A 12,379-nucleotide genomic window follows, 5' to 3' on the forward strand; every position below is an offset into this window, starting at 1 on the left:
GTTAGTGAGGATCCTCATGAGGCTGGGAGGTTGTCTGTAGGAGAGAACAGGCCTGTCACCCAGGGCCTCCTGGTGACATGCCTGTTCTCTCCTACAGACAACCTCCCAACCTCATGAGGATCCTCACTAACAGCCACAGTCTATACCCCAGGAATACCAGTCCTGGAACCTTTCCCTGCAACAAAGCCCGCTGCCAGCTTTGTCCACATATCTTCTCTGGAAATACCATCACTGGACCTAACCAGGTTACTCACAGAATCACGGGCACTTTCTCATGCTCCTCCACTAACATCATATATGCCATCATGTGCCAACAATGCCCAGATGCTTTGTATATTGGACAGACTTCTGACTTCCTTAGACAAAGCGTCAATGGGCACAAAACAGACATCAAAACACTCCAGATCCACAAACCAGTTAGTCAACGTTTTAATGGAATGGGGCGTTCTGTCAATGACCTAAAGGTATGTGTGTTACAGAAAAGGAATTATCGCACCGTTTTGGAAAGAGAAACATCTGAGCTGGCTTTTATATTCAAATTCGGCACATTAACACATGGTTTAAATCGTGATGGGAACTTTCTGAGTCACCATAGGGGCTTGTCTGCATACTTGGCTCAGTCTAATTCTTGACCTTCCCCCCCACCCCTCCACTCTCTGATTTGCTCACCTTGATTATCTTTTTCTGATTTGTCCTCCTTGCTTACTGTTTTTCGTTCTCTGTGTCTTAAATATTGAGTCTGTTCTGGTCTGGCTATGGTCTGAAGAAGTGGGTCTGTCCCACGAAAGCTCACATAAACCATTTTGCTAGTCTTTAAAGTGCTACTTGACTGCTTTTTGTTTTGATAGTGTATAGACTAGCACGGCTTCCTCTTTGTTACTCTTCACCAAAGAATGAATGGACATAGAGCAGACATCAAACGTCTCCAAATACACAAACCTGTCCGCTAGCACTTTAATGGAGTGGGCCATTCTGTTAAAGGCCTGAGAGTTTGTGTTCTGGAGAAAAGACACTTTAACAACCGTCTACAGAGAATGTTCAGAACTAACATTCATATTCAAATTCGACTCATTAACACATGGTTTGAACTGGGACAGCAATTACCTGACCCATTATAAGGACTCTTTCACATACTTGGATGTTTGACCTAACACTTAACTTCCGTGTCCCACACTCCCCTCTCTCTGCTCTTCTATCTGATTTGTCAACCTCGATAACAATTTTTGGACCTCCGTGCTTTATATATTGAGTCTGTTCTGGTGAGGGTGTAGATCTGACAAAGTGGGTCTGTCCATGAAAGCTCATCACCTAATAAATTATTTTGTTAGCCTTTAAAGTGCTACATAACTGCTTTTTGGTTTTGATAGCATACAGACTAACACAGCCACCTCTCTGTTACTAATTAATGGACATGCCTGGGGAGTGGGGGGTGACCTCTGATTTGTTACTTGTCATCAGTGTTCCCTGTAAGCTGAGTGCTTGGACAGCTGCCCAGGAGAGAGTCAGGTGCCACCCAGCTGATTAGCAGAGCTCCCACCGTGGAGCAGCCTGTGTTTCTATGGGTGGTGCACCGCCACATATGCCTTAATGCACGGAACAATATTTATTCCACCCCAGATGGAAAAAATGAAGGAACACTGCCTGTCCCCTGTGGAAGTATAAGAGTTATATTGTAAAAATCACACTATGATACAACATTGCTTCTGAGCTCAAGAAGGGGAAGTTATGTTGATGCTGTGTGTAGGAATGTAGGGTGGGTTTGGATGGAGCCAGGTGTGCCTGGGAAAGCAGGAACCAGAGCAGTAGGTGTTAGACGGTAAGTAATTAAGGTAACCAGAGAGTCATAAATAGAAGATTGCTGAAGGTGATATGGAAATGAAGATCTCTGATTAGTCTCAGGGGCTATGTGGAGGGGGGGTGTCTGCTTTTTTTCTTTGTTTATTAACTTGCCTTCTTTTGTCTGTATAAATTGAGAGACCTGAGCCCTAGGTGGGGGCTCACATTTTTCTGAATGTATTAGCAGAGCAGCTTTGCTAATAAAGAGTGGTCTGACAAATTGTGAGTCTCGAGTCTAACTTTGACACCCCTCAGAATTGTCAGATCTCCTTTCACAGACAATCTTGGCCTTTGCAGGGTGGTTTCTCACCGTGTGACTTAACTAAGCCAGATTTTTTTGAAAAGGAAACCAGAAAATAAACAATCCCATGACATGCGTCGGTAGGAATCTTACCACCTGGGTCATTGGATCTCTGCCCATTTTATTCCGCGGAGCAGCCGCTAGAGGGGGCTGCACCACCCTTTTAGCCCACAAGCCACACAGTTAATTGCAACAAGAAGTCCTGTGGCACCTTATAGACTAACAGATATATAAGGTGCCACAGGACTTCTTGTTTTGAAGATACAGGCTAACTTGGCGACCTCTCTGATACGGTTAATTGGGCCACATCAACAGACTGTACGGTCAGCTTTCCTGAGTTCCCTGCCCAGCTCTGGGAGGGAGCAGGGGCAGGTGGTTTAGAGCTGGCTAGGCTGGGCAGCTGTGATTCCTGGGTTCTTGTCTGCAGGGCTGGGAGGGGTGTGGAGGCTAGTGGGAGGAAGCGGCGGTCGTAGGTTTGGTGTGTTCCTTACAAAGCAGTCCCCGCTGGAGCAGCTGGAGAGGCTTCTGGGCATTCTGCGGCCTTGCCCCCAGGCACTGCATTCCCAGCAGACGGCCAGCGCGCTGCCCAGCTCCATGCAGCTCGTTCCCAGCTGGCTGATCACTGTGGGCCTGGGAGAGGAGCCTCGCCCGTTTCATGTCTTGCTTTCTCCCAGCTGTAGTCCTGGAGCCCCAGTTATAATGATCCCAGGGGGCATGAGAGAAACAGGGGGGTCCTCTGAGGTCCCTTTGGATGCACATGGCTCCCTCACTAGGAACATCCTGTGGGGGGGGCAGAATTCCCAATAGATTGTGTGGGGTGCCACAGCAGAGTGCACCCAGTCTCATAAGGGGCCCCCCAGGATCTGCTCCTGCAGTGAGTTCTGTGGGACTGTTAACACCTAAGGACCCGGCTCCCCTGCCCCACCCTGTCCGTGCCACCCACTCCACTGCTGTAGGGATCTGCACCCCTCAGCTGAGCTACAGACCCGCCCTCAGCAGCGCTGGCTCCGCAGGGCCCCGCCCAGCTGAACCCCGAACCAAGGCCTGGTGCCAGGGTGGGTGCAGATGGGCACAAGAGGAGCTGGGCTGGAGCAGGTGACTGGGGAGGGAGGGGGAATCAGAGGTTGGGGCATGTGGGTGTGCCAGGGATGGGACTAATCACAGGGGTCCCCCAGAAGGATGGGAACTGGGGCTTCCCCCATGGAGAACTATCTCCCTATCCTTTGGGCTCAGCGCTCTCTGTGGGCACCTGGCACAAGCAGGGTTAACCCTACCGAGCGCCCAGAACTGAGCAGCTGTAGTGCAAGGACCTTCCCATCCAGCCCCCAGCTCTGGAGGAGACCCAGGCAACAGATCCCCAGCTCCAGCGGCCCTCCGCCACCCCACCTGGTGAGCCCCTGAGGGGGGCCGACCACCCTGTCCCAGCCGCTGCAGCGGAGCTGTGAGTGGGGCGCAGGGGAGGGAGCGAAAGTCTGGCGGTGACAGGGAATAGCGGCCTGGGGAAGTGGCCTGCTGGCGGGAGAGGAGGGATCCGGAGCTGTGGGGAGTGGGGCTGGGATCGGAAAGACACTCCCCCTTCCCCAGCCTGCTCCAGGGCAGCACAGGGGGAGATGGGGCTGTGCAGGGCAGCCCGGTCCCCCATCCCAGTGCCCTGCAGGCACCAAGGGAGGGTTGCTGTGTAGCCCTTCCCTGAAGCAAACTGACTGATCCCCCAGCAATGAAGGGGGGTATGTCCAGAGATCTGCCCCCCACGACCAGTGGCCGCCTGGGACCTTTGTACAGTGGGGGTGCTGGCAGCCCCTGAGCCAAATTGGAACCTGGCCTACAATGGGAGCCACTCAAAGCCAGCCCCCTAGTTCTGCACTGGGCCAGAACCTGTCCGCTCTGCATGGCCGAGCGGCTGTCAGCAACACTGGCCTGGTGCCAGAGGGGTTAATGCACTTTGTGGTTCGCAGGCTGGTAGGTGATCCTTGGGAAATGAGTTCACGGCCAAGTGTATGACTCATTTGTCAGATCTGCTACCCCCATCCCACACACACACTCACTTTACAGGTCAGATCAGCAACTTGTTAGTAACAGCCATGGGACCGGGTTCCCCTGCTGCAAAGAGAGCTGAGGGCCTCATTGTTCCATTTCTTGAGCAGGCAGGTTTTTTTCGGGGGAGGTGGAGGTTATAAATGGAGTGGACACAGCCAGCAGTCAAGTAGCAGAGAGGGAGCCATGTTAGTCTGTGTCTTTGAGAACAATAAGAAGTCCTGTGGCACCTTATAGGCTCACAGAGATTTTGGAGCATGAGCTTTCGTGGGCAGAGACCCGGTTCTTCAGCTGCATGAGACAGACAGTGTTGAGGACATAAGACGGTCTGACTTCCATCAGAGGTTTGCTTTGCTACCACAGGTTGTTTTGAACGAAAACCGAGAACATATAAAATGAACCTGGCACACATGTGATGGCCCCAAAGGCGACTAAGTGGTAGGTCTGAACCAGCATTCCCTGAGCGCCCGGGCAGCCACCCAGGAGAGATTCAGGTCCCGCCCAGCTGATGTGCAGACCACCCACGGCTGGCAGCCTGTGTTTCTATTGGTGGTGCACATCCACGCATGCCTCAGTGCACGGAACAAAATTTATTCCGTCCATGGGAATCCTGGTCTGAAAAGGGAACTATAAATGGGGAGTCACCTCGAAGTGGGTGTGTCCTAGTGAGGGCCCACAGGTGTCAGTTCATGGGCCTCCACTACAGTAGGGTCTTTACATTCACAAATGCCACATTCGCTAATTCAGGTATTTGTAAGTGGCCTTGCCTTCCCGGGGCTCCAGGGCTGGGAACACCAGCGGCTGCTGCAGCTTCCCCGGGGCCATGGGTGGGGAGCACCAGCAGCTGCCACATCTCCGGGGCCAGAGCACCTGCAGCTGCCACTTCCCTGGAGCCCTGGGCGGGGAGCGCCGGCAGCTGCCACTTCCCAGGGCTCCGGGGCAGAACACAGAACCCTCGCAAGTGTTGAGACCCTGCTGTATTTCACTAATTTATTGGCAACCTGGAAGAAAACATAAGGATAAGCCAGTGATCAAGATCACTCCAGATTGCTTGATAAATTGGGCACAGACAAGCAATGTGTGCTTTAATATGCACAAAAATATAGATACTCACAACGTTATCCTGCTTACAACTGTAATCCCTCTACCAGAAGGAGTCAGCAGCAGCTAGGTCCAGGTTCAACCTCTAGGGGTTCCTTTTCATCCATCTCACATAGAACCGGCTCGAGCCCCCCACCCAGTAGCCTGGGAAATTTGCACACCCCTGGGCGTCTCAGAGGAGCAAAGCTTCTCCACTCGCAAGCACAGAGTCTGAGTGTAGAAAAGAAACTTTTAATGAAAGAGGCAGAAAAGTCACATGGCATTAGTTTGGGAAAATACCACCCCCAGAGTTCATAACCAGCTCTCAAGTAATTGTCCCAGCTCGTGTGAATTGAGTGATATTCTTTGCCACTCAGGGTCACCAATCCGCTACTGTAAGGATCCAATCCACACACCCAAACTTCCTCCGAATGCTGTGGTTCTAGCTCTCTGTGGCTTCAGCTTTCAGTGATTTCAGCTCATAGTGGCATTTAGCTCTGGGCCTAGCCACGGCATGTCAGGACCCACCAAGGTGGATAGCTTTAGAGCTATCTGTCAACTATGCCAAAACTTGGGCAGGCAGGTTTTTTCGGGGGAGGTGCAGGTGGACACAGGCAGTAGTCAAGGATCAGAGTGGGAGCCGTGTTGGTCTATACCTTCGAGAACAACAACAAGTCCTGTGGCACCTTTTTGACTAACAGATATTTTGGAGCATAAGTTTTCGTGGGCGAAGACCCGCTTCGTCAGATGCATGAGACAGGCAGTAGGTTCCATCAGAGGTTTGCTTTGGCACCACAGGTTGTTTTGAACGAAAACCGAGAACATATAAAATTAACCCGGGACACATGAGGTGGACCCAAAGTTGGCTAAGTGATAGGTCTGAACCAGTGGGAAGAATGACACTAGTCAAACCAGTCTTACACCTGTATGGCCAAAATCTCCCAACCAGCTGGTTCAACATCCGTCCATCCATCCATCCATCTATCCATCTTCCTCCCCGCCCCCCACCTTACACCTCATAATGCTTAGCTGGAAGGAGCCCTGTGCAATCCATATCTTACACAGCAGTGATGACTGCCCTGTATCCCCAGTACAACTTCAAGCATTCGTGAAACTCCACAATTCTTACACTGGGTGCTAGCATAAACTGTGACTTTACAACAACATGTTGTTTACAATAGATGAAAACTCATTGCTTCACCGACTACCCATCAGGCTTTGTTTACAAGGCATTACCACTATGCACACCTTTGCGTTTTCATGCAAACGATCTCGAGAGGGCACATTCCCAAATCCTTCAGCAGTATTGAGCTCCTGCCGGCACATTCCTTACCCAACATTATCCTGGGAAGTAATGCCTCAGTATGCTTAGAGGCCATAGATGGATAATCAGCAGACCATGAGCTCCCTGTGTGATGCTCTGCCCAAAAAGGATAAGACATCAGATGCATAAACAGCGGGAAGTTGAGCAGGAGCTGAGAGGCTATTTTATTTCTATATTTGGCCCTGTCGCTGCTGGAGTTCTGCATTCTCTTCTCATGTCCATGTGTCAAGAAGGATGTTGGTACATCAAGGAGAGGGTTCAGAAAGGAGCCACAAGAATGAAGGAAGGATTGAGACCGTGCTTTGCAGTGATAGATCCAAAGAGCTGTCTTAATTTAGCTGAACAAAGAGCAGTTTGGAGGTGACTTGATTACAATCTCTAAGCAGCTGCCACAGGAAAAACTATTTGACAATGGCCTTTCCATGCAGCAGACCACTATCTGAGACAATCCCATGCCTGGAAGTTGAAGCTAGATGAATTCAGAGTATAGATAAAATGTGTGTTTTTACAGTGATCGTAATCAGGGTGTTTTTGGTTTTTTTTTAAAAAAAGGAGGAGCTGTAACTCATGGCTCCTCGCCCTCCACCACCAGCCAATCCCGTGGCTGGGGCTGCTGAGGTGCCAGTACACAGTACCCACAAGTACTGACACAAAAAAAGTGTGTATCCACATGGGTTCTCCCTCACTGGCCTGTTTATAATCAAGACTGGATTATTTTTCCCCTATAAAAGATCGGCTCTAGGAAATGTTTTAGGAAAGCTGTTTGGCCTGTGTTAAGTAGAGTTCACAGGCAGTGGTCACCACTGTCTGCTTCAGCTTTGCAATCTTATGCACTGTGCTGGGTGATGCCCAGATCCCGCTGCACAGACCCCCTACCCAGATCACGCCCCCCGCACACACACACACTGTGTCAGGGGCTGCGTCGACTCTGACCGAGATCAGAGCTCCACTCCAGTAGATGCTGCACCACAGAGCAAGAGACCATCCCTGCCCTGAAGAGCTCACACAGGAAATAGACAAAGGCAGGTTCATTACCCCCATTTTACAGATGGAGAAACTGAGGCCTGGACAGATGGAGTGACTCATCCCAAGCCACCCTGATGATCTGTAGCAGAACAAGGAATTAGCCAGCTTTCTTAAGTTACAGCTGAGGGCCTGAACCACAAACTGTCTGCTTAAATGAGCTGACTCCCATCCTTCCTGCCTGACCCCTGGCCAGAGCCCTCCCGTCCCCCAGCCTGTCTCTGGGCGCTCAGCTGAGCCACTGCAGCAGAACCAGCTGCTCCTCTCCCCTTGGGGAAGGCTTTGGGCAGGGGAGTCACTTGTGGGATTTCTGCTCAGGGACAAACCCCTTCCCCCAGCCCCATGCAATGATTCCACAGGGGATTGTCTCTGTCTCTGCAGGTGCCAGGGCAGAGAAGGAGACCCCCCAGCAGGAAGGGCCTGCGGTGTGGAAGCAGAGCCGGAGGAGAGATCCCAGAGCCCCTAGTGAGGTGATATCAGCAGGATTTGGGGTGTGGCAGGACGGTAGCAGGGAGACAACAGGCCTGGGCAGTGCTGGGAAACCGCTGTCTGACCCCAGCAGGGTCCCCCCACCAGCCAGCTCCAGGCAGGATCAGAGCTGGAATCCAGGTCTTATGTGTCTGTGGCTCGGTAAGATCAAAGAGAAGCCAGCCAGGCCCGCAGGAGCCGGGACAGTCCGGGAGAGGTGTGGCAGGAGCCCCACCAGTGTCCCTGCTGCTGCCCAAGCTGGGGGGAACCACCAACCATCTGCAGCCAGTGCAGAAAGCGCTACCGCCTCCCACGGCGCCAGCGGAGCCACCTGCATGACGAGCCCTTCCAATGCGGCGCGTGTGGGCGGAGCCTCGTGGGCAGCTCAGCCCTGCTCGTGCACCGGCGGGTGCACACCAGGGAACGGCCGACTGCATCTGCAGCTTCAGCCGCAGCTCCGACCTGATCCGGCACCAGCGCGCCCACTGGGGACAGCAGCCCCACCACCACGCCCACCGCAGGAGGAGCTTCCCCAAGGCCACCCGCCTCCTGCGGCACTGGCACTCGCATGCCGGCCGGCGCCCCTACTGCCCTGAGCGCCGGAAGAGCTTCCATCACCGGGCCTTGCTCCAGGCACACCACCACACCCGCCTGGGCAGGCAGCCCGATGCCTGCGCCAATTGCACCCAGAGCACCCAGCTTGCTGCTCACCTCCGGGCTCCCTTGGGCATCCGCCCCTTCCAGTGCCCTGAGTGCAGCAAGAGTTCCTCTCTGATCATCCACCAGCGCATCCATACCGGAGAGAAACCCTCCCAGTGCCCCAAGTGCGGGCGCAGCTTCGGCCGCAGCTCCAACCTCCTGTAGCATCAGCACCTCTGGGCCAGAGAACAGCTGCGCAAGTGCCTCCGGTGTGGGAGGAGCTTCTGGGATGGCTCAGGCCTGGCTGAGCATCAGGGCTCCCACCTGACAGCGAACACATCCCAGTGCACCCAGTGTGGGGGGGACTTCAGCCAGTGCGCCCCCCTCATTAGGCATCAGAGGATTCACACTGGTGAGTGACCTTACGCCTGCCCTGCGTGTGGGAAGAGCTTCAGCCAAAGCTCCACCCTCTTCCGGCACCGGAGGACCCACCTGGGCGAAAGGCCCTACACGTGTCCCCAGTGGAGGAAAAGTTTCATTGAGAGCTCAGCCCTGATCCAGCATCAGGGAAGCCACACGTGACAGAGGCCCTAGGGGAGAGCATCCATTGGAAGTCAACCATTGGCCTGGGGCGGTGTGGTGCTAACCAGGGAATGCTGGTTCAATGGCAGAACGTCAACCACTGGCGAACATCAACATGGCATTGGCATGGCAGCATGGCTGGAGCAACACTGATTAGTTGGCTGGAGGAGAACATAAATATATGGAAATACACATCACACAGAGATGGAAGGGACCTTGGGAGGTCATCAAGTCCAGTCCCCTGCCCTCGTGGCAGGACCAAGCCCCATCCCTGTCAGTTTTCTCAAGAATTGTGCTCACAGCCCTGGGTTTAACAGGCAAATACTCAAACCCCTGAGCTATCACTCCCCATCAGCACTCAACTAGTATCACCACAGTGTGTTTGTGTGTTTGTGTCTGGGCAATTATAACTTCATCAGATGGATGAGAATGTCAACAACTGGCCTATGCCATCAATGGTCTTGGTGTGAGAACGTAGCCGGATTGTCACAGATTAATCAGCTAGAGGAAAGGGTCAACCATCAGCCAGTGTCAATGCGGAACACTAGAAGGGCTGTCGCAGTCACCCGCCCTGCCTTTGTGAACAGTGTGATGGACAGTCATCCATGGCTCTGTGTGGAAGAGGTGTGGAGTCTGCTGAGCGATGATCACGTCTTCCTGTCTTCATGCAAACTGCCTTTTCCGAGGTCTGGTTGAGGTGGTATTTTACAAGGTAAAACAAAAGCTCATCATTTCCACCGTGTGAAAGGACCAAAGGTCCATATTGAAAGTGACCTGCGGTGGTGAAGTGCTGGAACAAAGTCTGGACACCGGGTATGAAGCAAGCAGGAGGGTTTATTACACCCAGCGCTGGTGGAGTGTCACTTTGCCCATCAGGACTCAGTGAAGCACTGCCAGACAATAGGTTACAATCAATTATATAGATTATAGATGGGTGGGGGAAACTACAGCATGGGTGTTACCCACGCCTGGATAGGTTCTACCAGCAAGACGAAAATGAGCACAATAAGCCAATAATCTGAAAGGCGACAAAGCATTCCTGTCCACTGCTGATCAAACATCCTCTCTCTAGTACAGGTTGTTTTCCCTACATGTTAATGGAGCCAATCAAATATGCGGTGACAGGTTTAGGTGGATGAGGTTGTAGGAGTGATGGTGACGCCTTCGCACTGACACATGCAGGGGTGCTTATCTAGCAGATTGAAGCAAAAGTCTTCAGCAGACAGTGCTAACAATTGGTTCTCACGTGCAGGGCCTTTCCTTGGAATCAGGCATCAGAGAGGGGGCCGTTCTAGTCTGTAGCTTCAAGAACAACAAGAAGTCCTGTGGCACCTTATAGACTGACAGATATTTTGGAGCATCAGCTTTGGTGGGCAAAGACCCACTTCCTTGGGATGTGGTTGTGGAAGGAGCTATCCCTCCCTTCAGACTTCAAGGTCCTGCCTGTCTGATCTGGGACAACTTTTTCTGGGTCTTGTGAGAGAGATGAGGGAGGGGGCCCAGCGAGGTCTCTTTCCACTCCTGCTAACTGGGTTTCTGAGCTATAGGATCATAGGTCTACTCCAGACTTTAGGACTCAGATAGGGAGTCTTTAGCACAGGCCATGGCCAGCCTCAGGAGTTTCACCCTTCTGAAAGTAATGAAGGTTTGGGCCCCTTTTCTTTGTCCTTTATGAATGGGGTGACCATCCGTCCCGTATTAGGGTGGGCTGGGCCTGTATTTGGGATGCCAAAAAGGCAACCCGACTTGTGTGTAAAAGGGACTCACTGTCCTGTATTTGAGCCGTCCCCTCACTGGCCTTTTCCGCCAGCACAGGTGCAGCTGCTGGAGGGAGTCACTTCCCCGAGCCTCAGGGGAGGGAGCATGGGTGGCTGCTGCATCCCTGCCGCTTCCCCAGGGCTCAGGGAGCGTTGGCAGCTGTGGCTTCCCCGGGGCTCCAGGGGAGGGCTGGCGGCTGCCGCCTCCTTCCCAGCTCCCCAGGGTTTGGTGAGAGCCAGGAGGAGCCACCCCTCCCCGCCATAGGACAGCTCCTATCTCCCTGCAAATATAGTGACCATATATCCCTGCCCCATGTTTGAAAATAACAAGAAGTCCTGTGGCACCTTATAGACTAACAGATTTTGAAGCATCAGCTTTTGTGGGCAAAGACCCACTTTGCCAGATGCAGGGGGGGGGGTGTGGTTTCAGAGGGGTATTTAAAGAGAGAGGTCCCAGTAAAAAGGAGGGCCAGAGCCGACAAGGTCTATTCAGTCAGGGTAGAAAAAGCCCATTATCAGTAGTATGTATGAAGAGAGGAGAAAACGGGTGGTGAATGGCCCATTGTCTTATCTGACCCTTTTTTTCCTCTCTTCGTACATGTTACTGATAATGGGTTTTTTCCACCCTGACTGAATAGACCTTGTCAGCTCTGGCCCTCCCTTGTACTGAGACCCCTCTCTTTAAATACCCCTCTGAAACCACACACCCCGCCATTCATACATCTGACAAAGTGGGTCTTCGCCCACAAAAGCTTATGCTCTAAAATATCTGTTAGTCTATAAGATGCCACAAGACTTCTTGTTCTCGAAGCTACAGACTAACCCAGCTCCCTCTCTGATGCTTGTCCCGTGTTTGGTTGCCTTCTTTATGAAACAAGTCTGAATATTTTATTTTCTTAAAACATGTGGCTGGGTTTGGGTGTGCCCCACAGTTAAGGCATGTGTGTGCACATTTGTAGCTTTCTCTCGGCTGGCCTCATTACAGGGACGCAGCTCTCTTAAGATGGACTCAGCTTTAGTGCAATAAAGAGGTTTTGGGTATGATTACTGTTGATTTCTATTACCAGAGTTCCCGGGAGTCTTTGTTGTGGACCAAAACTCCATTGTGCCCAGCGCTGTACAAACGCCGAACACAAAGACAGGCCCTTGCCTTAGAAATCTGACACTCAAGTCTAAAACGAGAGACAACCGATGGACACAGATGGAATGATGGGGAGACCATGGGACTCTACTGTTCAGCCGGACTGGCCATGGCCTCAGTGCCTAACCACTGTGCAGTTTTCGTAGGGCTGATGGGACTGGAGGGGTTTGAAGGAGGAGGTAGCTTTGGGGAGG

This window comes from Carettochelys insculpta, chromosome 6 (assembly GCF_033958435.1).
Source record: "Carettochelys insculpta isolate YL-2023 chromosome 6, ASM3395843v1, whole genome shotgun sequence".
NCBI classification, from domain to species: Eukaryota; Metazoa; Chordata; order Testudines; family Carettochelyidae; genus Carettochelys; species Carettochelys insculpta.